This window comes from Helianthus annuus, chromosome 3, assembly GCF_002127325.2.
Source record: "Helianthus annuus cultivar XRQ/B chromosome 3, HanXRQr2.0-SUNRISE, whole genome shotgun sequence".
Lineage (NCBI taxonomy): Eukaryota > Viridiplantae > Streptophyta > Magnoliopsida > Asterales > Asteraceae > Helianthus > Helianthus annuus.
In genome coordinates this window covers 167852864-167880667 of record NC_035435.2, presented here as the reverse complement: position 1 = coordinate 167880667, position 27804 = coordinate 167852864, and the positions used below count along the sequence as shown (strand labels likewise).

General features: G+C 38.3%; 1 long non-coding RNA gene across 17 annotated transcripts in view; it reads right to left on the bottom strand.

The window, feature by feature from the left end:
- Positions 1-17411, bottom strand: part of LOC110930653 — a 34266-nt gene extending 16855 nt beyond the window's left edge. For 2 of the 17 annotated variants that reach the window (XR_004888910.1, XR_004888916.1), the window contains exons 1-5: positions 11688-17411; positions 10325-11589; positions 8489-9199; positions 5215-8405; positions 1000-5132 (exon numbers count right to left, since the gene is read on the bottom strand). This is a non-coding gene — a long non-coding RNA (uncharacterized LOC110930653). Of the gene's footprint in view, positions 1-999; positions 9200-10324 lie in introns of those variants that run through there. The other 15 variants (XR_004888924.1, XR_004888913.1, XR_004888918.1 and 12 more) reach the window with 15 other exon arrangements.
- Positions 17412-27804: the final 10393 nt, after the last annotated feature.

Here is a 27804-nt window from a genome sequence, read left to right as displayed (position 1 = left end):
GACAAGTAACCTAAACCTACCGAGCAACCCAAGGTGAGTTCACAACTTAAAAGCATGCGTCCCGGTGGTTTGGGACACGAGACTAACAACCCTATCCCCTGGTAAAAGGGGATACCATTTACATACCTTCCCTAGTCATTGGGAACAAAACTTACTTTTCCTTCCCGGGTATTGGGAAACCTTTTGGTTAATTACTGTTTATACGGATTGCAACTAACGGCACTAAACGAAACTCTATCACTCAAGTCCCTACTACAAATACCGATTAGTCGCCGGGTTAGGCGAGCGGGTTATTAGTTGATAGCGCTATTTAGGTGTTTACCAGCCTCACACTGTGCCCTGGTTTGGGACGGGCGTGAACTAATGTACTCAGAAATCCGTCAATGATGATAGAACATTGACATCGGGGCATCCTGCGGATACGCAACGGTTACCTAGTGTTCGGTATTGGAAAAACAGTTTAGTCGCTAACTTTTGGGGTAGCTCCCCAGGGCATGTATAAACGGATAAATTAACCGGTGAAACAAAGTTTTTGGTAATTAAAACTGGACAACTAGTGAACTCACTCAGCATTATTGTTGACCCCTTACTGCATGCTTTGCAGGTAACCAGTGACGAAGGAGCTTGCAGCTTGGGAACGTGTAGTGTCTGTTCACCCTTGTTTTGGGTGTTACCATATTTTGAAACATGAACTTTGTTTTAACCTACCGTACTTATGCTTCCGCTACTTAATACTGTTTTGGAACTTAAAACTTTAAAACTCTGAACTTAATATTTGCTAAGCTTATGAATAGTAAGTATTACTTTTGTTATCAACTTAAGTATTCGGTATAATTGGTGGCTGGATCCTGGTCGGTCACGCCCCCGAAGCGGGTGTTATCCGCGGGTGGATTTTGGGGGTGTGACAGTTTGAATGTTAAAAAGGCACTATAATAGCAGAAGAAACACAAATATATACAGTGGCGTTGACCCCATAATAAATTCATAATAAAAAAGAACCTGCATAGACAATTAAGAAAATAGGTAGCTTGTGCTCTCCATCAGATCTATAATGCCTCCAGTGCCACTAAGAGTAAACTGAATCATGAACAACCATTGTATTGCCACGTAAAGTTAAACAAATGAACAAAAAACGCTTGCTTAAAATTGTCACCAGTGACCAGATGAATCAGGAGAACCCTATACAGCATCAGTGATTCCCTTGAGCATTCTAGCATTTATCAAGAAGAAGACAAGACTGCTCTCTCTTAAAAAGTCAATAAAATCTAAGCTAATAATAGGACATCATTATAGTCAACCCAAAGTCCCCTGGCCCAAACTTCACCCACCAAACTAACCTCAAATGGCCATCCACCCATAACAAAAACCAAACTTGTCCAAATGGCATCTGAAGTCAAGTAATAAGACTTCAAGTAATATAACAGGAGCTAAGGTAAGAAGATCAAACCAGATCAGATAGTACCAGATGGAATCATTGATCATACTTCAAAACCTACCACCAAAACAGACTAAAATAATAACACTGACTCAGTGACTCATACATACCATTAAAAGATACGATAATAATACAACAGCGGATAGAACTTATGACTGCCCACGATCATATCAGTGTGTAAATTAGGCTATAAATGAAACTGAATCAAGAACCCAAAGTAAAAAGCTTCAAATATAAGAAGAAAGATCACTTGTCGGGGAATGCTGTGCCAATCATCCAACTGCAAGCAAAACCACAAACCTAGCAGCGGCCTGTAACCATAGTGACATAACACAAACCGACAGCCAGACAATAACACAGTAAAGCTGCAAGGCAGTTATCATAAAGCTAAGAGAGCACAGCACAGATAGATCGTAACACAAACCGATAGCCAAATATCTTTTGAAGTAGACATGAATTTCCAAGAGTTCCCAACTAGCCAGAAAACATGATCCAATCTTGCATTGCCTAATCTATAAATTGCACAGAGCATGTACTTTTGCAACAGTAACCTCAAGCACGAAAGTAAGGGTGTTAAAAGGGACAAACTCATGAAAAGAGAAGCCTGATACAAAATCTACTACTTACACAAGAACCAATCCAACAGGCAAAAGGAGAAATCATTCAAAATTGCCTAACAGAGAGCAATCAACTTAATGCACAACAGATGAGCAAGGTAGAATCAATATACTACAAAAAAACCTGGAATTAATGTCAAAAAAAAAACTCGAAAAAATCAAATCCATATTGTAGCACAGGAAGTAACTTAAAAAATTTAAATCCATATTCTAACACAGAGTCGGGTAAAAACCGGGTATTTTTTTGTTCTTATATTAACACATGATCAGATGCAAACCGGGTATTTTTTTTGTTTTTATATTGTTATCATGAGGTATCATGCGAAAACTAAACAAGGTTTCATCGTTCACTATCTATAAACCACCCCAAGTTAATATCAGAAAAGGTAGATAATATAGGCAAAGAATAAAAGACAGAAAAGAGGGACCTCATCTGCTGAAATGGCTATCCATGCATGAACAGCAAGTTCCTGCACTACTGTGTTAGCCAAGACGTCCATCCTTGCATGAACCCGTTAGTTATTTTATCTTCTAAATTTTACTTTTTTTCCATTCCAGATAAAAGCTTTTGTAGTATCAACTAATGGGGCAGAAGTGAGATTATACAACCCGCCCTTCTAAAAACCAGTAGGTAGTGAACAGACAACAATGTTCTACATTGCACCAACCTGTCCACACAGAGCAAAATCTCATATCATGCTAGCTTACACGCACAAAAAAAATATAGAAATCAGAGATGAATAGAAATATGAGAAGGAATGAAAAGATGGACAGTGATGATCCATGAGCAAGCACCATCCAATCATCTTCAATTACACTTAAGCCTGAAGTGGATCATCATATTATTATCCCTTAATAAACCCCTACGGAAAGAGAGAAAAACATATGATGGTAGAAGACCGAAAACGGATGATGTCATAAACAGAAAACGATAATTAATCAGTATTGTTAAAAGATAAGGGGGGACAAACTGATTTGATGCTCCTATTATTCACTTTCCATAAGGTTGGGAGAGATTTAAAAAACAATATATGGCAACAAACCATAAAGGGCAAGAGTCCGAGCAAAGCATAAGTTTTCCAGACCTATCAAGTAAATCAGCAAGATTCAAATATTCACGTGCTGATAAAAAAGAAAAGAAAATAAAGACTACAAGAAAGTCGCAATAAGGTTTAAAGTGAACCCGCAGATGGTCATCATGACGCTTTGTAAATCCCTAAAAAAGAATGATACAAAATGAGATTAAAGAAGAACCAAGTTTAATGAGGTTGCCTTCCTCTGTACTCAAATGCCCCTGAAGAAGATGACTTAAATGCAACCAGAGAGAATACAGCGATAAAAAAGATTGGATCATCCGTATATGCTTATGTCAGCTGTCAAAAAGAAAAAAAAAAAAACCAGCCGACTACCATTTTCGATATCTTGAAAACCCTTTATTTGAATCACCAAAGCTTAATTTTGATTTACACCGAAAAACAAGCCACCATGTTGAAGATGATACACCAAAAAACCATAATAGCAACATATAACCAAAGCTAAAATAGGTCCATTCACTTTAGAAGTGAAAAAACTTATAAGACACAAAATGATACTAATCAAAATGCATAGAAACGTTGAACCACAAACTCTACTCTCCTCGAGGTTCTCATAGCGATGAAAAGCCCGAAAAATAATGATGGTATTCATTTAAAAATTATAACCATAGATAAACTACCAGGACTAAATGGGATAGCAATTTTTGGTGCCACATAAATCTACATGAAACATGAGAGAAAATGAGAAACCAGCGAAAGAAGTCAGTAGGTACTGATGATCCACGAGCAAACACAGCAATCCAGTCATCTTCGACCATGCAGAGCTGTGGCAGGTCAATAATATAATCCTATAAGGCATCAGCAAAAATAAGCAAGACTTTCTGGCTTGCATGTTGATATAAAGAAGTGAATAAACAACGCAAAAAAACTGAAAAGATTCAAAGAACTCCCGCAGATGGTCAACCATGATGCCTTGTCACCCCAGTCCCAACTAGCCTACAAACAAAATTCTTGTTTAAGATTCCTAGAAAGAAAGTTCGTCATTATGGAATGAAAAACGATTTTAGGTCACGAAATGATACTAATCGAAACACATAGGTCCATTCATCAGTTGCTCTTGCTGCAAAATACGTACATCGTAACAACATTAACTCCGTGCTTTTCTGCAAGTTCCTCACGATGATGGGAAGGCAGAAAAACAACATGGTAAGATAAAAATCATAAGAATTATACAAAAACCTGTTAGTAGTAATTGGACAACACTGTTTGGATGCCACGATAACCTACACGAAAAGGAAGTCTCATCACGCAAGCATACACATACACACCAGAAAATAAGAGTCAAAGAGGATAGAATAGTGAAAAGAGTTATCAACAGATAGCACAAAAAAAGCTAGAAATATCTTTTCCTAGATTGTCGACCCGTTCTTGTATGTAATTCCTAGCCGTAGGCTACGACCTACCAGAAAAAATAAAAGATGTTGAAAACAATTTTGCCAAAAATAACGAACACTTCTGCACAAGTCAGTAATTTTGAACAATCAAAGTATTTTTTTAAAAGAAGAATGTGCTAACAAACCCCAACACAGATGGTATCAGCACACGAAGAAATATTTCCAATCAAAGCACACGACTGTAGACCAGCTGCTAGCAGATTGCAGAAGACAGGAAGACAGAAAACCAATAATTCTTGAATCAACAGAAAAAGTAGCAAAATACACTAAAAAAAATACTGATTTAATCATTAGAACTCGTCTCACATATATTGTCTTCAATCTTAAATGTAGGCAACTCAAATACCCAATGGTTCAATCAAGGAACACGCTTTAAAGAATCTATGAGCAAGAGTGTGTATCGGGCAATTCTATACTCAATGGTCCAATCAAAATGCAAAAGCTTTCGTAAACCTACGATCAAGAGAGCAAAATTAAAGAAATTTTAATCAGGACACGAAGGCCAGAAACAAATAATGCTAAAAAGGAGGTAAAAGACCAGAGCAGATGGTCATCTAGACGCCAGAACTGTAGTGTTTAGCAGCCAACTAACCTACAAAGAAAACACCATGCTCTTCAGGAACCTAAAACGAAGCTGGCCACTTTAGCATCTAAAAGGAAAGGAAATAACACACCATGGCCCATGGAACGATATCAATCAAAACAAAGGTCCAGTCATTTGTTTTTCATTCTGCAAAAATCTAAATGTAGAACCAATGGCGCCATCTATCAGTTAGCCTATTCAGGCACCCAGCTTTTAAGCACAGAAAGAAATACAATCTGAAGACAGAGATAAGATAGTGATTAAACATCAACATAAATTTTTTACTGGGACGGAAGAACAAAAACAGCCCACTCATGCAAGTTTTTTATCAATCTGCAGAAAAGAAGTAATATGAACATATCTAACAGACACTACCATACATACAATGATAATATGAACATACTGAACCATGGAATCAAGGTAACAGGTATGGTAAACTGGGGAACAAAACTCGGTGAAGGGAAGGTCATATGAGACCAAGTCAAGACATGAACAGGTCCAAAAACCACCAAAATTAGAAAAAAGGTAAAACATGAATCATGAGATTACCAGATCATTGCAAAAAAAAAAAAAAAAAAAAATTACAAGAACAGCAAATGACAAACCACATGTAAATCATAACGAGAAAATTTAATCATCAAACGATATGAAACAGGAAAGGTCACTAAACAATTGCTGAGTGGACACTTAAAACTCAATCAACAGAGGACAAATCCATTACCAAAACAAAAACCTCGCAAATACCAAGCAAAAGTGATTGTGGACTACATCAAACGTATAATGCCTCCAATACCACAAAGGTTAACTGAAAAGAACATATAGTAGTTGTTAACATGTCACTAAATGAATTAGGAGAACCCCACACAGCATCACGACAATCATAAAGAACTTGAGCATTCTGTCTATCAACAAAGAAAACAAAATGACCCTTCACACAAAACTCGGTAGTATCTACAAAAAAAAAAAAAAGAGATCCTAGATAATCAGCTTGAACGGACACAGGCACAAACTTCACCCATTAGTTAAACTAACCTTAAATGATCATTAAAGCACGATAAAATGTGAATAATGCAGAAATTAGCAGTGACAAGTGATGTAGCCATTGCATAATTGAAAGTTAAATGGAACCAAAGCAACATAAGAAACACAAATTTTTACTACAATGGTGGCAAGAAACATTTTGTAATCATAATTAGATCAGAAAAAACAGCACCACAATCAGGAAAAAGGTAGAATATGAATCATGAGATTAACCGATCATAATACAAGAACGATTGACAAATCACATGTAATTCACAACGAGAGTTTAATTGTCAAATGAGAAGAAAATAGGAAAGGTCATTTAAACTCACCAGAAGTAAAGATAATTACCCACTTGTATCAGACTATCAGGCCAATTGCAGAGTGGACACTTAAAACTCAAATCAACAAAGGTGCATGTGACTACTTTAAGGACAAATCCATTACCAAAACAAAAAAAAAAGCCACAAAAATTAAGCAAAAGTAGATTGTGTAATACATCAAATATACAATGCCTCCAACTACCACATTGGTTAACTGAATCATGAATAAAGTAGTGATTGAAATAACATAAAGTAGTGCATCATTAATCCACGTTGGCCACCTAACAGTAGATGAAAAGAACATAAAGTAGTGATTGAAACGCCACTAAACGAATTAGAAGAACCCACACACAGCATCACAACAATCATAAAGAACTTGAGCATTCTATTAATTTCTACAAAGAATACAAGATGACCTTTTCCTGTGTCAACACCAAAAACTCGTTTTACCCAAAAGAAAAAAGATATCATATAATCATCTGAAAGGACACAGGCACAAACTTCACCCATTAAACTAACCTGAAATGATCATCCAGGCACAATAAATGTTAACAAGCCCATAGAGAACTGCAGTTATAGACCCGGAAACATAACAAATGAATTAAACGCCTCCAAAGGCAGATAAAAGGACAGTAACTAATGAGATGAAACTAATCAAAATAAGGCGTTCCCTGATTCTCGTTCTACAGAACATATACACAGTACCATAAAGTTCCTTCTGCAAGTTCCTCATGATGACATGACAAAAATAATACTGGTAACCAAAAAGTTATTATTAGGAATTAGAGAAGAACCCGGAGTTGGTTATTGGACAATAATGTTTAGCACCTCACTAACCTACACACAAAACATAATCTTGTCATGCACCGTACACACGAGAAAAAGAGAAATTAGAGAATAGTGGGAAGTAAAGCATAGATAGGTGTTATGATCCACAAGCACAACTATCCACAAGTTCCTTGTGATGATGGGACGAAGAATAATATCAGTTCTCTTGTTTCGGGAAACCTAGAAAGAAAGTTGGTCGTTATGGGACAGAGAATAATAGGTCTAACCATTCATTGCTCTAACCATTCGTTGCTCTTTCTGCAAAACACATACAAGGTAACATTTCCTACAAGTTCCTCGTAATGATGGGAAGATAAAAAAACAATAATGGTAACATAAGTAAAATCTCAAGAATGACAGAAAAACCAGTAGGTGGTGATTGGACAGCGATGATCGATGCCATGCTAACCTACATACAAAACATAATCTCAGCATGAACACAAGAGAAACCGTAAACTCTAAGAAAGAAGAGAACAGTGGGAAGGAATGAAACAGAGGACTGCTGATGATCCTCAAGCAAGCACAATGATCAAATCATCTTCAACCTATGGTGGTCAATAATGTTACCCTTTAGGCAACAGAAACTACAGAAGAACCTACAGGTGGTGATTGGACAACATGCGGCACCACACTACCTACAAACAGAACATAATCTCGTCATGCAAGCATAAACAGAAATCGGGAATTAAAATTAAAAGAAAGAACAATGGGAAGGAATTGATAAGAGGGGTGCTGATGATCCTCAGACAAGCACAGCAATCTTGTCATCTTCAACCTATGGCTGTCAAAAATATACATCCCAGAAAAAAACCAATGATACAGAAAGAAAATAATTCGTGAACTATTATGATAGAAAAATAACACAGACTGATTTGATACACTCATTACTTTTCACTTTCCATTAGAAAGCCCCATGTCAAGAAGATTCACACCAAAATGGCAAGAGAAAAAGGTCCAAACAAAGCACAACTGCGCACAAGTTTAGATGCTTCTCAGCAAGTAAGCAAAGATTTAAATACTTGTATGATGATGGAAAAGGAAGAGAACAAGTAATGCAAAGAAAAGAACGCAATCTCATCATGATGCCTGATCGAACAAACACCCAACAAACCTACAAACAATTTACACCATCTTTAAGGAACCTAGAAAGAAAGTTCGTCATCATGGAGCAATAAACAAAGAAAGAGGGTTTACATTATCTTTAAGGAACCTGGAAAGAAAGTTCATCATCATGGAATGATAAACAAAGAGGGTTCTAGAACAAGACATTGTACTAATAAAACAAAGTAGATCCAATCATATGTTGCTTTAGCTTTCTGCAAAACAAATACATCGTGATACTAACTCGACGATCCTTTTGCAAGTTATTAATGATATTGGAAAGATAGGAAAGCAATAATTGAAACATAAAAGAATCATAAAAGAGTCCACAATTACCGACGCACAAAACATACAAAAACTGAACTAGGCCGAATCAACTTTGCTCTATCTGCACCACAAAAAGTATAATCCCATCATGCACACGAATTCACAAGAGTAAAAAGAAAATCGGAGGAAAAAGAGAATAGTGGGAACGAATTAATAGACGTATGGTGATAATCCATGAGCAAGCACGTCGATCCAGTCACCTCCAATTACAAAAAAACATGCAGTAGTAATAGTAGTATATCTTTTAGTCATCTCAGCAAGAGAGAAAAAAATAACCTATAATTATAGAAGATAGAAAAGCAGCAAAGAATTATACAACTCAATGGTCCAACAAAGGAATGAGGCTCCCATAGATCTATGCACAAGAGATCAAGATAAAGAAAATACAACCATGATGGACTGGAAAAAAAAGGAGGGAAAAACCAGCAGGCAGCAGATGGTTAACAAAACGCCAGAACCAGTGTTTACCGAATCAGCCTGCAAACAGAACATGGTGGTCTTACTTCAAGAATCATAGAAACTGAAAGCAAAGAAAAGAAGTTCAAGAACACTGAATGATACTAAACAAACAAGGGTCCAGCCATCTGTTGTTTTTCTGAAAAATCTGTATCCAGAACCTACAGCACCATCTTTTATTGAGCCCACTCAGACACCCAGTTTTAAGGGGAAAAAGGTAAAGGGTGTACAAAGTGAATAATCATTGATTCCAATGCGCAACAGTGCAACAGTGCAACAGTTGAGTGTGAGACAAAAGAACTAGAACAGCCCACTTAAGCAAGTTTTTTAAAATAAAAATAGAGAAGATGACCACATATCTACAAAAACACAAGGCTGTTACATGCCGCAATACACACAATGAAAATCTGAACTTACAGAACCATGGACCAAAGTAGCAGATATGGTACACTGAGAACAAGACACAGTAGAGAGAATCAGAGAAGACTGAAGCCACAAATCAGTAGAACATAACCTTGTTGTCCAATATTCTATTTGGTTTTACAAGCAACAAAAGAAATGAGTCCTACACTCCTACCCACACTTGCTAAGTAAGGGACCAATCAGAAATTATGTTGAAAGCAAATCTTAAATATATTACAGAAGCTGGCAGTGACGTGTGATGAAGCAATTGAGTATTTAATGTTAAAAGGGCACTATAATAGCAGAATGAACACAAATATTTTCAGTGGCGTTGACCCCAATTCATTATAAAAACGAAGAGTAAAATGCACGGATAGTCCCTGTGGTTTGGTGAAATTTCACCTTTAGTCCCCAACTTTTCAAAATTACACTCTTAGTCCCTGTGGTTTGACAAGTTGTTACTCGGATAGTCCCCAAAGCGGATGGAGGTTAGTTTTTCACGTTAAGTGGGTGTGAAATGACAAGGACTATCCGAGTAACAACTTGTCAAACCACAGGGACTATCCGAGTAACTTGTCAAACCACAGGGACTATCCGAGTAACCTTCATCCGATTTGGGGACTATTCGAGTAACAACTTGTCAAACCACAGGGACTAAGAGTGTAATTTTAAAAAGTTGAGGACTCAAGGTGAAATTTTACCAAACCATAGGGACTATTCGTGCATTTTACTCTAAAAACGAACCTGCATAGACAATCATAAAAAAGTAGGTTGTGCTCTCCATGACTCCCTCAGATCTATAATGCCTCCAATACCACTAAGAGTACACTGAATCACGAACTACAATTGTATTGCCACATAAAGGTAAAAAAATAGAAACAAAAAAGTGAGCTTAAAACTGTCACCAGTAACCAGATGAGTCAGGAAAACCGTATACAGCATCAGCGATAATCATCACGCCCCTTTAGCATTCTAGCATCTACCAAAAAGGAACCAGGATGGCTCTCCTTCTCTCTTAAACCAGAATAAAACGTGAATAAAATCTAAGCTAATCATAAACATCATTATATTTAAAGGCCCCTGGCCCGAACTACACCCACCAAACTAACCTCAAAAGACCATCCACCCACACAAATTCCGAACATGTCCAAATGGCATCTGAAGTCAAGCTATAAGACTTAAGTAATAAACAGGAGCTAATAAGGTATGAAGATCAAACCAGATCAGATAGTACCAGATGGAATCAAAGATCATACTCCACAACCTACCACCACCTACCACCAAAACAGACAACATAACACTGACTCATACATAACGTTAAAAGATACCATAATATTACAACAGCGGATAGAACTTGTGTCTGCTCACGATCATGTCGATCAGTATGTAATTTGGGCTACAAATGAAACCGAAACAGGAACCCGAAGTAAAAAAAGCTTCAAAATCCAAGAAGAAAGATTAGTCGTTGGGGAAGTCTGTGCTAATCGTACAAGCATCCAACTGCAAGCAAAACCACAAACCTAGCAGCGGCCTGTAACCATAGTGACATAACACAAACCGACAGCCAGACAATAACACAGTAAAGCTGCAAGGCAGTTATCATAAAGCTAACAGAGCACGGCACAGATAGATCGTAACACAAACCGATAGGCAAATATCTTTTGAAGTAGACATGAATTTCCAAGAGTTCCCAACTAGCCAGAAAACATGATCCAATCTTGCATAGCCTAATCTATAAATTGCACAGAGCATGTACTTGTTGCAAAAGTAACCTCAAGCACGAAAGTAAGGGTGTTAAAAAGGACAAACTCATGAAAAGAGAAGCGTGATACAAAATCTACTACTTACACAAGAACCAATCCAACAGGCAAAAGGAGAAATCATTCAAAATTGTCTAACAGAGAGCGATCAACTTAACGCACAACAGATGAGCCGGTTAATGTCATGAACAGCTCAGATGAGGCCTAAACCTAATTTCTCGCACCTTCTACCGAAAAAACCCTATCTATCTGCCATAAAATATAGCCACGGAGTCAAAATTTAACTTATCATCTAATACTAAAGCCGGTTATCATGAGTTCAATAAGTAAATCATAACTTTCCGCACCTGAGAACAATAACAAGCAACCGGATCGACCGTAACAGGTGCTTGCAAAACAATATTCGCATACAAGAAACTAGAAGATTGCACCTGAAAACCGATAACCGATAAGGATATTATACAGATCTGGTCCAACAACCAGATTAACAGCCATAATGATCAATGAATGACACGGCGAACAGAATTTAAAATCAAACGCATCGTTTCTATGGCGTTTTTACAAACGGATTTCGAATCCAAATCAACGAAGGCAGATGATAATTGAGAAAGAACGTGGAAGAAGATCTGATCTGGCGCAACATATTTGAAATCAAAACTATTGATGAAGCTTTAAAATCAAAAGGATGAGAATAGAATATAGAAGATACCAGAAGGTAACCACCTGTTGAAGATGATGAACGGATTGATTTGTTGAATGTATGATTGAAGGGTGTATATAAAAGCATGTGTAAGTCAGAATAAACAGAGGGCTGCTGATGATCCTCAAGCACAATCCAATCATCTTCAACCTATGGTGGTCAATAATATTACCCTTTTAGGCATCCCATAAAATAACATATGTTGATGAAATATAAAGACCAATGATGATTTAAATAGAAAATAATTAGCAGAGCTCCACAATTAAAAAAAAAATTAAAAGCACGAACTATATAATGCTCTTATTTTTCACTTCCCATAAGCAAGCCCCAAAATAAACTACAGAAGAACCTATAGGTGGTGATTGGACAATAATGTTCGGCACCACACTAACCTACAACACAGAACATAATCTTGTCATGCAAGCATAAACAGAAATTGGGTATTAAATTAAAAGAAAGAACAAAACGATGAGAAGAAATTGATAAAGAGGGGAGCTGATGATACTCGGACAAGCACATCAATCTAGTCATCTTCAACCTCTGGTTGTCAAAAATATACATCCCACAAAAAACCAATGATACGAAAAAAAGAAAATAATTCGTAAAACTATTATGATAAAAAAAAAATAACACAAACTGATTTGATGCTCTTATTTTTCACTTTCCATAAGCAAGCCCCATGTCAAGAAGATTCACACCAAATATGGCAACAAGCCAGAGAGAAAAGGTCCAAACAAAGCACAACTGCACACAAGTTTTAGATGCTTCTCAGCAAGTAAGCAAGATTTAAATACTTGTATGATGATGGAAAAGGATGAGAACAGGCAATGCAAAGAAAAGAACGCAATCTCATCATGATGCCTGATCGAACACCCAACGAACCTACAAACAATTTACATTATCTTTTAAGGTACCTAGAAAGAAAGTTCGTCATCATGGAGCGACAAACAAAGAAAAAGAGGGTTCTAGAACAAGATATTGTACTAATAGAAAAATGTAGATCCAATCATATGTTGCTTTAGCTTTCTGCAAAACAAATACATTGCAACACTAACTCGACGCTCCTTGTGTAAGTTATTAATGATATTGGAAAGATAGGAAAGCAATAATTGATTGCAACATAAAAGCTAAAAGAATCATATAAAAGGCGTCCACAATTACCGACGCGCAAAACGTATGAAAACTGAACTAGGCCCAATCAACTTTGTTCTTTCTGCGCCACAAAAAATATAATCCCATCATGCACACGAATTCACAAGAGTAAAAAGAAAATCGAAGGAAAAAGAGAATAGTGGGAACGAATTAATAGATGTGTGGTGGCAATCCATGAGCAAGCACGACGATCCAGTCACCTCCAATTACAAAAAAAAAAAAAAAAAAAAAAAAAAAAAAAAAAAACATGTACTGGTAGTATATCTTTTAGTCATCCCAGCAAGAGAGAATAAAAATCTATAATTATAGAAGATAGAAAAGCAGCAAAGAATCATGCAACTAATGGTCCAACAAAGAAATGAGGCTCCCAAAGATCTATGCACAAGAGATCAAGATAAAGAAAAAATAACCAAGGATGAACCAGGAAAAAAAACAAATAATGCTAAGGAGGGAAAACCAGCAGATGGTAAACAAGACACCAGAACCGGTGTTTACCAAATCAACCTGCAAACTGAACATGGTGGTCTTACTTCAAGAATCTAAAAACAATGCTGATCATCATAGAAACTGAAAGCAAAGAAAAGAAGTTCTAGAAGAACACTGCATGATACTAAACAAACAAGGGTCCAGCCATCCGTGTTTATTCTGCAGAATCTGTATCCAGAACCTATAGCACCATCTTTTATTAAGCCCACTAAGACACCCAGTTTTAAGGGGAACAAAAAGGTCATAGTTTACAAAGTGAATAATATTTAAACCAATGTGCAACAGTTATCTGTGAGACGAAAGAACTAGCACAGCCCAGAGCCCACTTAAGCAAGTTTTTTAAAAAGGAAACAGAGAAGATGACCACATATCAACAAAAAAACGCATGGCTGTTGCATGCCGAAATACACACAATGAAAATCTGAACTTACAGAACCATGGACCAAAGTAGCAGATATGGTACACTGAGAACAAGACCCAGTAGAGAGAATCAGAGAAGACTGAAGACAAATCAGTAGAACATAACCTTGTTGTCCAATATTCTATCTGGATTTACAAGCAACAAAAGAAATGAGTCCTACACTCCTATCCACACTTGCTAAGTCCCAAACTAGTGTAGATACAAAAATTATTTACTTATTTGGGTACTTTGAAAAATATTTACCTGTTTGGGTACTTTTCTATATCTCTTTAATTTTTTACCTAATTTATACATTTCTTTTTGTTTTTCTACCCAAAGTAAAATTAGATTACTCACAGAATTAGAATCAGCAAAAATATGAGTAATTTTTTTTTGTAAAAAAATAAATAATTCTGCAAATATTCAAAAAAAATCTGCAAAAATTCTACAAAAAAACCTGCAAAAAATCCACAAAAAAATCTGCAAAAATATATTAAAAAATTCTACAATAATTCTGCAAAGTTAAAAAAATCTGCAAAAAATATTATAAAAAAAACCATGTAATCTACACTAGTTTGGGAAAAAACTCGATTTCTTTTTCCGTTTTATTTTCTTTTTATAACCTGAAATTGTCTAGGCCCCGTTTAAACTAAGCTCATAAAAACAATAAAACAATAAATTCACAAATTTACTCCCCTAAGTTATTTCGATTAAGTAATAGTAATCTGGTGGAAAGTTTGATATTTCAAACAAGTTTATTTAAACTCAAGCAATTTGTAAAATGAAGTTATCAATTTCGAATTTCTTGAAATTTGAGTTTTGAGAAAAGATCCCAAGTATTTTAATTATTTCAATTTTATTAATAGTGATTATTTCTCCAATATTCTGTACGTATAAGTAGTTTGTTTTTTTTTATAGATATTAACCTCAAATGAACTACACAATGTGAACCATCAAATCCACCAACTATTACCCTATAGATTATATGGTTTTTTTTTATAATATTTTTTGCAGATTTTTTTTAACTTTGCAGAATTATTGTAGAATTTTTTAATATATTTTGCAGATTTTTTGTGGATTTTTCACAGATTTTTTTTTGAATTTTTGCAGATTTTTTTTTTTTTGAATATTTGCAGATTTTTTTATTTTTTTACAAAAAATAATTACTCATATTTTTGCTGATTCTAATTCTGTGAGTAATCTAATTTTACTTTGGGTAGAAAAATAAAAAGAAATGTATAAATTAGGTAAAAACTAAAGAGATATAGAAAAGTACCCAAATATGTAAATATTTTTCAAAGTACCCAAATAGGTAAATACTTTTTGTATCTACACTAGTTTGGGAAAAAACTCCTAATAAAAAAATATGTTTTAAGCAAATCTTAAAAGATATTACAGAAGCTGGCAGTGACGAGCGATGAAAGCCATTGAGTGTTTGGATGTTAAAAAGGCACTATAATAGCAGAAGAAACACAAATATATACAGTGGCGTTGACCCCATAATAAATTCATAATAAAAAAGAACCTGCATAGACAAGAAAATAGGTAGCTTGTGCTCTCCATCAGGTCTATAATGCCTCCAACACCACTAAGAGTAAACTGAATCATGAACAACCATTGTATTACCACGTAAAGGTAAACAATATGAACAAAAACAGTTGCTTAAAATCGTCACCAGTGACCAGGTGAATCAGGATAACCCTATACAGCATCAGCTATCCCCTTGAGCATTCTAGCATTTATCAAGAAGATGACAAGACTGCTATCTCTTAAAAAGTCAATAAAATCTAAGCTAATAATAAACATCATTATAGTCAACCCAAAGGCCCCTGGCCCAAACTTCACCCACCAAACTAACCTCAAATGACCATCCACCCATAACAAAAACCAAACATGTCCAAATGGCATCTGAAGTCAAGTAATAAGACATCAAGTAATATAACAGGAGCTAAGGTAAGAAGATCAAACCAGATCAGATAGTACCAGATGGAATCATTGATCATACTTCAAAACCTACCACCAAAACAGACTAAAATAATAACACCGACTCAGTGATCCATACATACCGTTAAAAGATACGATAATAATACAACAGCGGATAGAACTTATGACTGCCCACGATCATATCAGTGTGTAAATTAGGTTATAAATGAAACTGAATCAAGAACCCGAAGTAAAAAGCTTCAAAATCTAAGAAGAAAGATCACTTGTCAGAGAATGCTGTGCTAATCATCCAACTGCAGGCAAAGCCACAAACCTAGCAGCGGCCTGTAACCATAGTGACATAACACAAACCGACAGCCAGACAATAACACAGTAAAGCTGCAAGGCAGTTATCATAAAGCTAACAGAGCACAGCACAGATAGATCGTAACACAAACCGATAGCCAAATATCTTTTGAAGTAGACATGAATTTCCAAGAGTTCCCAACTAGCCAGAAAACATGATCCAATCTTGCATTGCCTAATCTATAAATTGCACAGAGCATGTACTTGTTGCAACAGTAACCTCAAGCACGAAAGTAAGGGTGTTAAAAAGGACAAACTCATGAAAAGAGAAGCGTGATACAAAATCTACTACTTACACAAGAACCAATCCAACAGGCAAAAGGAGAAATCATTCAAAATTGTCTAACAGAGAGCGATCAACTTAACGCACAACAGATGAGCAAGGTAGAATATACTACAACAACACCTGGAATTATCGTCATGAACAGCTCAGATGAGGCCTAAACCTAATTTCTCGCACCTTCTACCGGAAAAAAACCCTATCTATCTGCCATAAAATATAGCCACGGAGTCAAAATTTAACTTATCACCTAATACTAAAGCCGGTTATAATGAGCTCAATAAGTAAATCATAACTTTTCGCACCTGTGAACCATAACAAGCAACCGGATCCACCGTAACAGGTGCTTGCAAAACGATATTCGCATAGAAGAAACTAGAAGATTGACACCTGAAAACCGATAACCGATAAGGATATTATACAGATCTGGTCCAACAACCAGATTAACAGCCATAATGATCAATGAATGACCGGCGAACAGAATTTAAAATCTAACGCATCGTTTCTATGGCGTTGTTGCAAACGGATTTCGAATCCGAATCAACGAAGGCAGATGATAATTGAGAAAGAACGTGGAAGAAGATCTGATCTGGCGCAACATATTTGAAATCAAAACTATCGATGAAGCTTTAAAATCAAAAGGATGAGAATAGAATATAGAAGATACCAGAAGGTAACCAACCACCTGTTGAAGATGATGAACGGAATGATTTGTTGAATGTGCGATTGAAGGGTGTATATATAAGCATGTGTAAGTCGGTGGCCGGTGGGGACTTGTTTGACGCGTAGGCTAAACGCGGAAAGAGTCAAATTGTTAAGGCGGTTAGTTATGTTTAATTTATCTATTTATTTTTTATTGGTAGTTGGTTTGTGTAGTGGGCTAGTGGTTAAATGAATGGTCAAGCTTAATGTGCCTAACTTCAGGCCAATCAAATCCTGACACGTGGCTGTTAGTGCTATCCTAATCGAAAAATCTTTTTCTTTAAGGATAACTTCATTAAAACACGGCCAACCCGACGAGGAAAAAAGACCGATGGGCGACCAAACCAACTACACGGAGTTACACAAATTTACACCAATCCACCCACGACATATCTTTATACAAGATGATTTGTGGAACTCTTTTGGGAAAATAATAAAATAATAATTACTAAAATATTCCAAAATTCTAGGATTGTATAGTAAAAATGAATCTATAGTCACTTGTTTTTTGTAAGCTTCAAATCTATATTGAATTCATCTTTAAATCTCCCCATTGCACTTAAGAGTTGAGACACTATATTCTCATATTGCAATAAAAAGTTGGGAAGAGTTGTTGCCGCTTGCAATGCTTCTTTCCGAGTGACTGGTTCCAAATGCACTGAATCATCAACCGGATTTTGAACAATATCCGCCATAATTTTTCAATGCTTTGAACCTCGTAACATTCATTATTTTCACTTAGATAATCCAACAACTCATTCACATCCATTTTGTGCCGATAATTGTCACACCCCCAAAATCCACCTGCGGAGTATCACCGCTTGAGAGCGTGACTGACCAGGATCAAGCCACCAATCATATTGAACATGCATTTAATATTAATGAAAACCATCCATTCAATACAAAAGGTGATCAAACAAATCATCGTTTCAAAATGTAGCGGAAGCATAGTAAATAAACCAGTAGTAGTTAACAGTTTTAAGTGTCATAATAGTTTAACGGAAAAGTCACGATCCTTGTCCACAACGACCCGCTTCACCAGTGCAAGCTCCAAGTACCTAACGATCTGCAAGGCATGTAACAGAATGATCAACAAACTAGTTGAGCGAGTTCACAGAAAGTAAATGCGTAATAGTAAGTTCGTTTGTAACAGGTGGCTCTACTGGGCCGATTGTATGTTCTATTGGTGGTGGTGTTCCACGTTACTGGTGGTGGTGTTCCACGTTACTGTGTGGTGGTGTTCCACGTTACTGTGTGGTGGTGTTCCACGTTACTGTGTGGTGGTGTTCCACGTTACTGTGTGGTGGTGTTCCACGTTACTGTGTGGTGGTGTTCCACGTTACTGTGTGGTGGTGTTCCACGTTACTGTGTGGTGGTGTTCCACGTTACTGTGTGGTGGTGTTCCACGTTACATAACCACTAGACTACTCGTAACTATAGGTATCCTTCACAACCGAGGATAGTAAAGTGGTAGTCTAGGCATAGTGTCAATAAAGTATCTAATCAACCTTTCAATCCCATTCCCAACACCCCGGGAATCCCATGCCTTGGTAAGAGTGTGAACTCACCTTGGTTTGCTCGGTATGCTAGATTATGCACTCACAAGTAATTAGTCACGTCCTATTGTATGCACGTATAACAAATCAGTTCATGTTCGCAATGATACGCATGCAATTTAATGTTCACATAACAGTCAGTTTGCATAACGGCACAACACGTATTATTTCACGTATACAAATGTTAACGTTCATCAAGCATGGCATGCCAAATAAATCAAACATATAATTCCATCTTTCAAAGTACATTCATAACCAAGCATCTTTCGATCCACCCTTATCTTTCGACACATTAGTTATCTCAGTTATCTTTCGGACCGAAGGTTATGTTTCGAACCTATTGTCATCTTTCGATCACACACATATCTTTCGGTCAACAGGTATCTTTCGGTCAACAGATATCTTTCGGTCACAACTATGTTTCGACTACAAGCATCTTTCGACAATAACTATGTTTCGAGTAGACAAGTATCTTTCGACATAAGCAGTTACGTTTTCATAATCAGTTACGTTTATTCAAAGTTTCTAAGTTTTATCCGTGATTATCAATTAACACATTTTCCAGAAATCGGTTATCCAAAATCGATCAAACAGGGACTTTCATAATAAACCTCATGAACCCTAATTTAACCAAAAGAACAAGAATGACACTTTATCCTATACGATCCGATTTCAAGAACAACGAACAATAACAAATCCGAATTGCATAATATCACAACCAATCCATAAAACCTTATCATCATACAACATCACAACGGATCCGATTTGCTAGCCGATTAATCAACAGAATCTTAACAATCATGGCAGTTCACTTTAATTATCCTTGCTAAACCATTATAACATTCATACCGTACGTATCCGATCATATAAACACATATTGCAAGACAATTAGACAATTATAACATTCATACCGTACATTTAGTGACAAATCATATACACTAGACACTAACCGGGATAGAAAGCAACAAGAGTTGATCAGCAAGTAGTCTCCGCAAATTCGTGGTTGCCGTCACACACAATGGAGCTAGGGTTTGAACAATAACCGCCAACATACATGTTTTCACGTTTTTAAATCGTATCACAGGAATGGGCCAAGCCCATCTGGAAGACTGGGCCGAAGGATCTGGATTCCAGTCGAAGGATATGTTTCGTGGCCGAAGGATGTCGAAGGATATGTTTCGTGATCCTTCGAACCGGCAGTTGGTCCTTCGAATCGAAGGATATCTTTCGTGATCCTTCGATCTGCATGTCATGTTTCTAGACTAAGTGTTTTTAAATAATAAAAATTCTAATATTATATTCTACCACAGCAAGTAATCACATATAGGCAAAATGACAATACGTTTCATTAAAACACCACGTGTACAATTCAAGTTCACAATCCAAGCAACTAAGCAGTCAAAGTCAACGCGCATTTAATGCGAAAGTGAAAGTCAGAAACTCGAGTTGTCACATTATCCCCAACTAATTGGAAATTTCGTCCCGAAATTTGGCATGCACTCACTGAGGAAGCTAGGTAAGCTGTATCGTTTACTGGTTTCCCTGGGGTGTCACATCATCCCCCCGTTGATTTGGAATTTCGTCCCGAAATTCAGTAGTAGTAGCTTCAGCCTCAGTAGTGGTTGCATTGGTTCCGAATAACTGGGGGTACTTTTCTGTCATCCTATCTTCGCGTTCCCAGGTGTACTCTGGGCCACGTTTGGGGTTCCAACGAACTCGAACAAGAGGGATTCTCTTGTTTTTTTGAGGACCTTCACATCCCGGTCCGGGATTTCTACTGGTTCCTTGACGAACTGCAACCGCTCGTCGATAGTGGGTTCCTTACAAGGAATGATAAGGTTTTCATCTGATAGGCACTTCTTTAAGTTCGATACATGAAAGACATTGTGAACTGCCCCGAGTTCAGTTGGTAGATTCAATCTATAGGCTACCCTGCCTATTCGTTCTATGATCTAGAATGGTCCGACATACCGTGAATTTAGTTTGCCCCGTTTGCCAAAACGTACTACACCCTTCCAGGGTGAAACTTTTAGTAAAACCCGGTCCCCGACCCGAAATTCCAATGGCTTTCTACGCTTGTCCGCGTAGGCTTTCTGACGGTCGCGTGCTGCCGCCATGCGTTGTCGTATCTGTGCTATCTTTTCTGTGGCTTCCACAACAATATCTGGACCCGTAATCTGACTATCCCCCACCTCTGCCCAACAGAGAGGTGACCGGCATTTACGTCCGTACAATGCCTCGAATGGAGCGGCTTGAATGCTGGTATGGTAACTGTTATTGTATGAAAACTCCACTAAAGGGAGGTGCTTTTCCCAGACGTTGCCGAAATTGATAACACACGCTCGAAGCATGTCTTCTAGAGTTTGAATCGTGCGCTCAGACTGCCCATCCGTCTGAGGGTGATATGCTGTGCTCATTTCTAATCGTGAGCCGAAAGATTTGTGCATCGCTTGCCAAAGCTCTGACGTGAATCGTGCATCGCGATCCGAAATAATAGAGATGGGCACCCCGTGCCTCGAAACAACTTCTTTCAAGTAAATGTCTGCTAAAGTAGAAAACTTATCCGTTTCTTTGATAGCCAAGAAGTGAGCAGACTTTGTGAGTCGATCAACGATCACCCAAATAGTGTCATTCCCACGCTGGGATCTAGATAAGCCCGTAACGAAATCCATGGAAATTTCTTCCCATTTCCACTGCGGTATCTTGGGCTGCTGAAGTAGACCAGCTGGTTTCTGATATTCAACCTTGACTCTCGCACAGGTTAAGCATTTGCCAACATAGGTGGCGATGTGGGCCTTCATACTAGGCCACCAATAAGTAGTACTGATGTCGTGGTACATTTTATCCGACCCTGGATGTACCGAGTAGCGAGACTTGTGTGCTTCATCCATCACAAGTTCGCGTAGATCGCCATAGGGTAGGACCCAATACATCCTGTTACATAGTAGGCGCCGTCTTCCTTTGTTCCATGCGTTGCCTTGAGCCGCGTAAGGCTTCAGCTTTGACGTTTTCGGGTTTCAGTGCTTCTAACTGAGCAGCTCGTATCTGTGCAGGAAGGCTAGACTGAATCGTAAGCTGTAGCGCTCGCACGCGCTTAGGTAGAGTGTCTTTCCGACTGAGGGCATCAGCCACAACATTGGCCTTGCCTGGATGATACTTGATGGCGCATTCATAGTCGTTTAGAAGTTCAACCCATCTCCGTTGACGCATATTCAAATCCTTTTGCTTAAGAATATGCTCGAGACTCCTGTGATCGGTGTAAATCGTGCACCTGGTACCGTACAGGTAGTGTCGCCATACCTTAAGCGTGAAAACAACGGCTCCCAGCTCTAAATCGTGCGTCGTGCAGTTCCGTTCATGAACCTTGAGTTGCCGCGAAGCGTAGGCAATAACTTTATCCCGCTGCATCAATACACAACCAAGCCTCTGTATCGATGCGTCACAATAAACCACGAAGTCATCCGTGCCCTCTGGCAATGAGAGAATAGGTGCGTTGCAAAGCCTATCCTTTAAGTACTGAAAAGCGGTCTCTTGGGAATCTCCCCAACGGTGGGTGACACCTTTCTGTGTCAGTAGTGTAAGTGGTTGCGCGATCTTGGAGAAGTCTTTGGTGAATCGTCTGTAGTAACCTGCCAAACCCAAGAATTGGCGTATTTCCGTCGGTGTACGCGGTGCTGGCCAGTTTCTGATCGAATCAACCTTGGATGGATCGACATGAATCCCATCCTTGTTCACCACATGGCCTAAGAAGTGGACTTCACGAAGCCAGAAGTCGCATTTTGAAAACTTTGCGTACAGTTGCTCCTTTCGAAGAAGTTCCAAGATAAGGCGTAAGTGCTGCTCGTGCTCCTCCTGACTCTTGGAGTAAATCAGGATGTCGTCGATGAAGACAATGACGAACTTGTCTAGATAGGGTTTGCACACCCTGTTCATAAGATCCATGAAGACTGCTGGCGCGTTCGTAAGCCCGAATGGCATGACAAGAAACTCGTAATGACCGTAGCGAGTTCTGAAAGCGGTTTTGGAGACGTCCTCATCCCGGACTCTCAGCTGATGATAATCAACCTGTAGATCAACCTTGGAGTAGTAACTCGACCCTTACAACTGGGCGAATAAGTCGTCAATGCGTGGAAGAGGATAACGGTTCTTCACTGTGATCTTGTTCAGTTCACGGTAATCAATTTCACATCCTGAAGGTGCCATCCTTCTTTTTCACAGATAATTGGTATCCAAGAGTTCTTGTAGTTGCGTCAATAGTTCTTCCGATTCTGATGGAGCTAAGCGATACAGTGCTCGAGCTATGGGTGCTGCTTCTGGAGCGAGCTCGATTTGAAATTCGACCTGACGATGAGGCGGTAGACCAGGTAAATCTTTAGGAAACACCTGAGGAAAGTTGCGTACAGCTGGATGGTCTTCCAACTTCTTTGCTTTGCATGGGATTTCTGCTTGCTGTTGCTGCTGGCGATTCCGATTTGCAGGCCGTGGACTCCTGAATCCTTAGCTTCATGGCCCATCTTGAGACACCTCTGGAAACGTCCCTTGTTGCACTAACCACCGTGGTGTCTGTTGCATTAGTTACACATTGGGTGAATTCCCCGATATCCACCCTGCCCCTGACCACCAGAAGTTGGCTGACTCGGCTCTGGTGATCACTATTCTTGCGCTGCTGCTGTGCTTGAGACTGAACGGTAGCTGAACCCTTGCTGGAATACCCATCCCATTTCCGCTTGCTGTCACTAGGAGTAGCGGGAGTAGCAGGAGTGGTAGCGGTAGTAATAGCGCTGATACAACTAGGCAGCCTGTTCTGTTCCACTGCCTGATCCGTGAGGCGATAAGCAAGACACTGAATGTCTTGAATGTTGTCGAGGTTAGCCGATGTAACATAGCTCTGAATTTCTGAGGCTAGACCCTTGTGATACAATTCGATATGCTTGCTTGGAGGGTCCACCATGGTTGGACACAAGATGGCCAGTTCGTTCTATCGTTTCGTATGAGCTTCAATTTCTGACCCCGTCATTTTCAAATGGTAAGGCTCCACTTCCAACTTGTGGATGTCATCACGAGTGTAGTATTCCCTTTTAATGTGTTCTTTGAATTCGTTCCAGGGGGTGGCGTTAGCAGCTGCCAACCCTAGTATCCGTACTTGCGCGTTCCACCAGATTAACGTGATTTCTTCCAAAGTGCCTGTGGCGTACTTGAACCTGCGAGCCTCAGGGCATTCACACATCTCGAATACCGACTCGAGCTTCCCAAACCAATGGAGTAGTCCCACTGCTCCTTCTGTGCCACTGAATGTGCTTGGACGACTGTCCATGAAATTCTTGAATGTGCAGACAGGTTGCTATGCGTCCTGACCCGTTGCGCGAGAAAGATAGATCAAGGTTAAGCGCGAGAGTTGGGTCACGGGAGTAGGATCTAACATCCTAGGATAGGTCTGGAATAGCAGGTTATACCTCCTGCTTGTGCGACTGCAAGCGCCGCAGCAACTTGTTCGTTAATGAGAGCCGTCAACTGGGCTTGAGTCATGTTAACACGTCCAGACATGATCGGACAGTAAAGGTAGCATAAGTATGAATGGTTCGCGAGTAGTGCGATGACAGAAAAGCGTAGGCATATAGGTGTTCTTAGTCAATAACAGGTAGTGAGCAAAAGTAAGGTAAGCATACTACGAGCAAAGTTCTAAGCAGTTCTAGCAAGCAGGTAATAAACATAAACCTTATTACCTAGGATGTCGAGTCTTGCACGTGGAGCGAAGCGTCGTTGTGGATCGTTGAGAGCACTGTTCTGGTTATAGTCTGGTTTTAATAAAAACGTTTTTCCCATATTAAAACCAAGTTCTCTATAACCAATGGCTCTGATACCAATCTGTCACACCCCCAAAATCCACCTGCGGAGTATCACCGCTTGAGAGCGTGACTGACCAGGATCAAGCCACCAATCATATTGAACATGCATTTAATATTAATGAAAACCATCCATTCAATACAAAAGGTGATCAAACAAATCATCGTTTCAAAATGTAGCGGAAGCATAGTAAATAAACCAGTAGTAGTTAACAGTTTTAAGTGTCATAATAGTTTAACGGAAAAGTCACGATCCTTGTCCACAACGACCCGCTTCACCAGTGCAAGCTCCAAGTACCTAACGATCTGCAAGGCATGTAACAGAATGATCAACAAACTAGTTGAGCGAGTTCACAGAAAGTAAATGCGTAATAGTAAGTTCGTTTGTAACAGGTGGCTCTACTGGGCCGATTGTATGTTCTATTGGTGGTGGTGTTCCACGTTACTGGTGGTGGTGTTCCACGTTACTGTGTGGTGGTGTTCCACGTTACTGTGTGGTGGTGTTCCACGTTACTGTGTGGTGGTGTTCCACGTTACTGTGTGGTGGTGTTCCACGTTACTGTGTGGTGGTGTTCCACGTTACTGTGTGGTGGTGTTCCACGTTACTGTGTGGTGGTGTTCCACGTTACTGTGTGGTGGTGTTCCACGTTACATAACCACTAGACTACTCGTAACTATAGGTATCCTTCACAACCGAGGATAGTAAAGTGGTAGTCTAGGCATAGTGTCAATAAAGTATCTAATCAACCTTTCAATCCCATTCCCAACACCCCGGGAATCCCATGCCTTGGTAAGAGTGTGAACTCACCTTGGTTTGCTCGGTATGCTAGATTATGCACTCACAAGTAATTAGTCACGTCCTATTGTATGCACGTATAACAAATCAGTTCATGTTCGCAATGATACGCATGCAATTTAATGTTCACATAACAGTCAGTTTGCATAACGGCACAACACGTATTATTTCACGTATACAAATGTTAACGTTCATCAAGCATGGCATGCCAAATAAATCAAACATATAATTCCATCTTTCAAAGTACATTCATAACCAAGCATCTTTCGATCCACCCTTATCTTTCGACACATTAGTTATCTCAGTTATCTTTCGGACCGAAGGTTATGTTTCGAACCTATTGTCATCTTTCGATCACACACATATCTTTCGGTCAACAGGTATCTTTCGGTCAACAGATATCTTTCGGTCACAACTATGTTTCGACTACAAGCATCTTTCGACAATAACTATGTTTCGAGTAGACAAGTATCTTTCGACATAAGCAGTTACGTTTTCATAATCAGTTACGTTTATTCAAAGTTTCTAAGTTTTATCCGTGATTATCAATTAACACATTTTCCAGAAATCGGTTATCCAAAATCGATCAAACAGGGACTTTCATAATAAACCTCATGAACCCTAATTTAACCAAAAGAACAAGAATGACACTTTATCCTATACGATCCGATTTCAAGAACAACGAACAATAACAAATCCGAATTGCATAATATCACAACCAATCCATAAAACCTTATCATCATACAACATCACAACGGATCCGATTTGCTAGCCGATTAATCAACAGAATCTTAACAATCATGGCAGTTCACTTTAATTATCCTTGCTAAACCATTATAACATTCATACCGTACGTATCCGATCATATAAACACATATTGCAAGACAATTAGACAATTATAACATTCATACCGTACATTTAGTGACAAATCATATACACTAGACACTAACCGGGATAGAAAGCAACAAGAGTTGATCAGCAAGTAGTCTCCGCAAATTCGTGGTTGCCGTCACACACAATGGAGCTAGGGTTTGAACAATAACCGCCAACATACATGTTTTCACGTTTTTAAATCGTATCACAGGAATGGGCCAAGCCCATCTGGAAGACTGGGCCGAAGGATCTGGATTCCAGTCGAAGGATATGTTTCGTGGCCGAAGGATGTCGAAGGATATGTTTCGTGATCCTTCGAACCGGCAGTTGGTCCTTCGAATCGAAGGATATCTTTCGTGATCCTTCGATCTGCATGTCATGTTTCTAGACTAAGTGTTTTTAAATAATAAAAATTCTAATATTATATTCTACCACAGCAAGTAATCACATATAGGCAAAATGACAATACGTTTCATTAAAACACCACGTGTACAATTCAAGTTCACAATCCAAGCAACTAAGCAGTCAAAGTCAACGCGCATTTAATGCGAAAGTGAAAGTCAGAAACTCGAGTTGTCACAATAATGCATTCCCGTAATCAAGTTTTCAAGCTCAAGAATGTCTTCTTAAGAATTTACATCTTTTAAATCACTTGGTTGGATTAGTCGAACGAATTTAATTTTTATCAAATTGTTTCTTATAAAACTTTAAATGTTATGAAGAAGTTTTATAAATACATCTAGTTTGTAATAAAAAGATTTTCAAAACAAAAAAAAAATCATTAATAAAGTAAATCTAGTTGTGGCTAGCTCACTTGGTAGATGTTTTTGTCATATTGAGCTCAATCCCAAGCAAGAAGCAGATTAAGATTTATTTAGTGTAATTTAGTAGTATGTAAGATTTGCCACTTAAAAAATGTAACTCTAATATTTAATAAAAGAATTAATAAACAAGATAAAAAAAATAAGAAAAACATATAATGTTTAGGGTAAATCACATTTTTCGTCCTTTATGTTTGTAGCGGTTGCAACAGATAACCTTTAACTTTAATAATTACAGTCACAATCATTTATTTGCAAAACATGTTACACTCTATGTCCTTTAGTACTAATCAGGTTTAAATTTTCAGTTAAGTTTATTCAATTAAGGGTATTTTCGTCAATTCATATTTTTATTTAAATGTTTAATAAATAAAATCAAAAAACATTACATATACATTTCTTCTTCCTCAATTTCTTAACCCTAAAACCCTAACCAACATCTACCAAAACCCACCGCGTCTCCTCCCCACCATTTTCCCTCTATATCACTCCCAAACCCTATCGATTCTCCCTTTCTATCACTACCGAATCCTATCTGTCGCGGCAGCCGTCACCTTGTCTATATC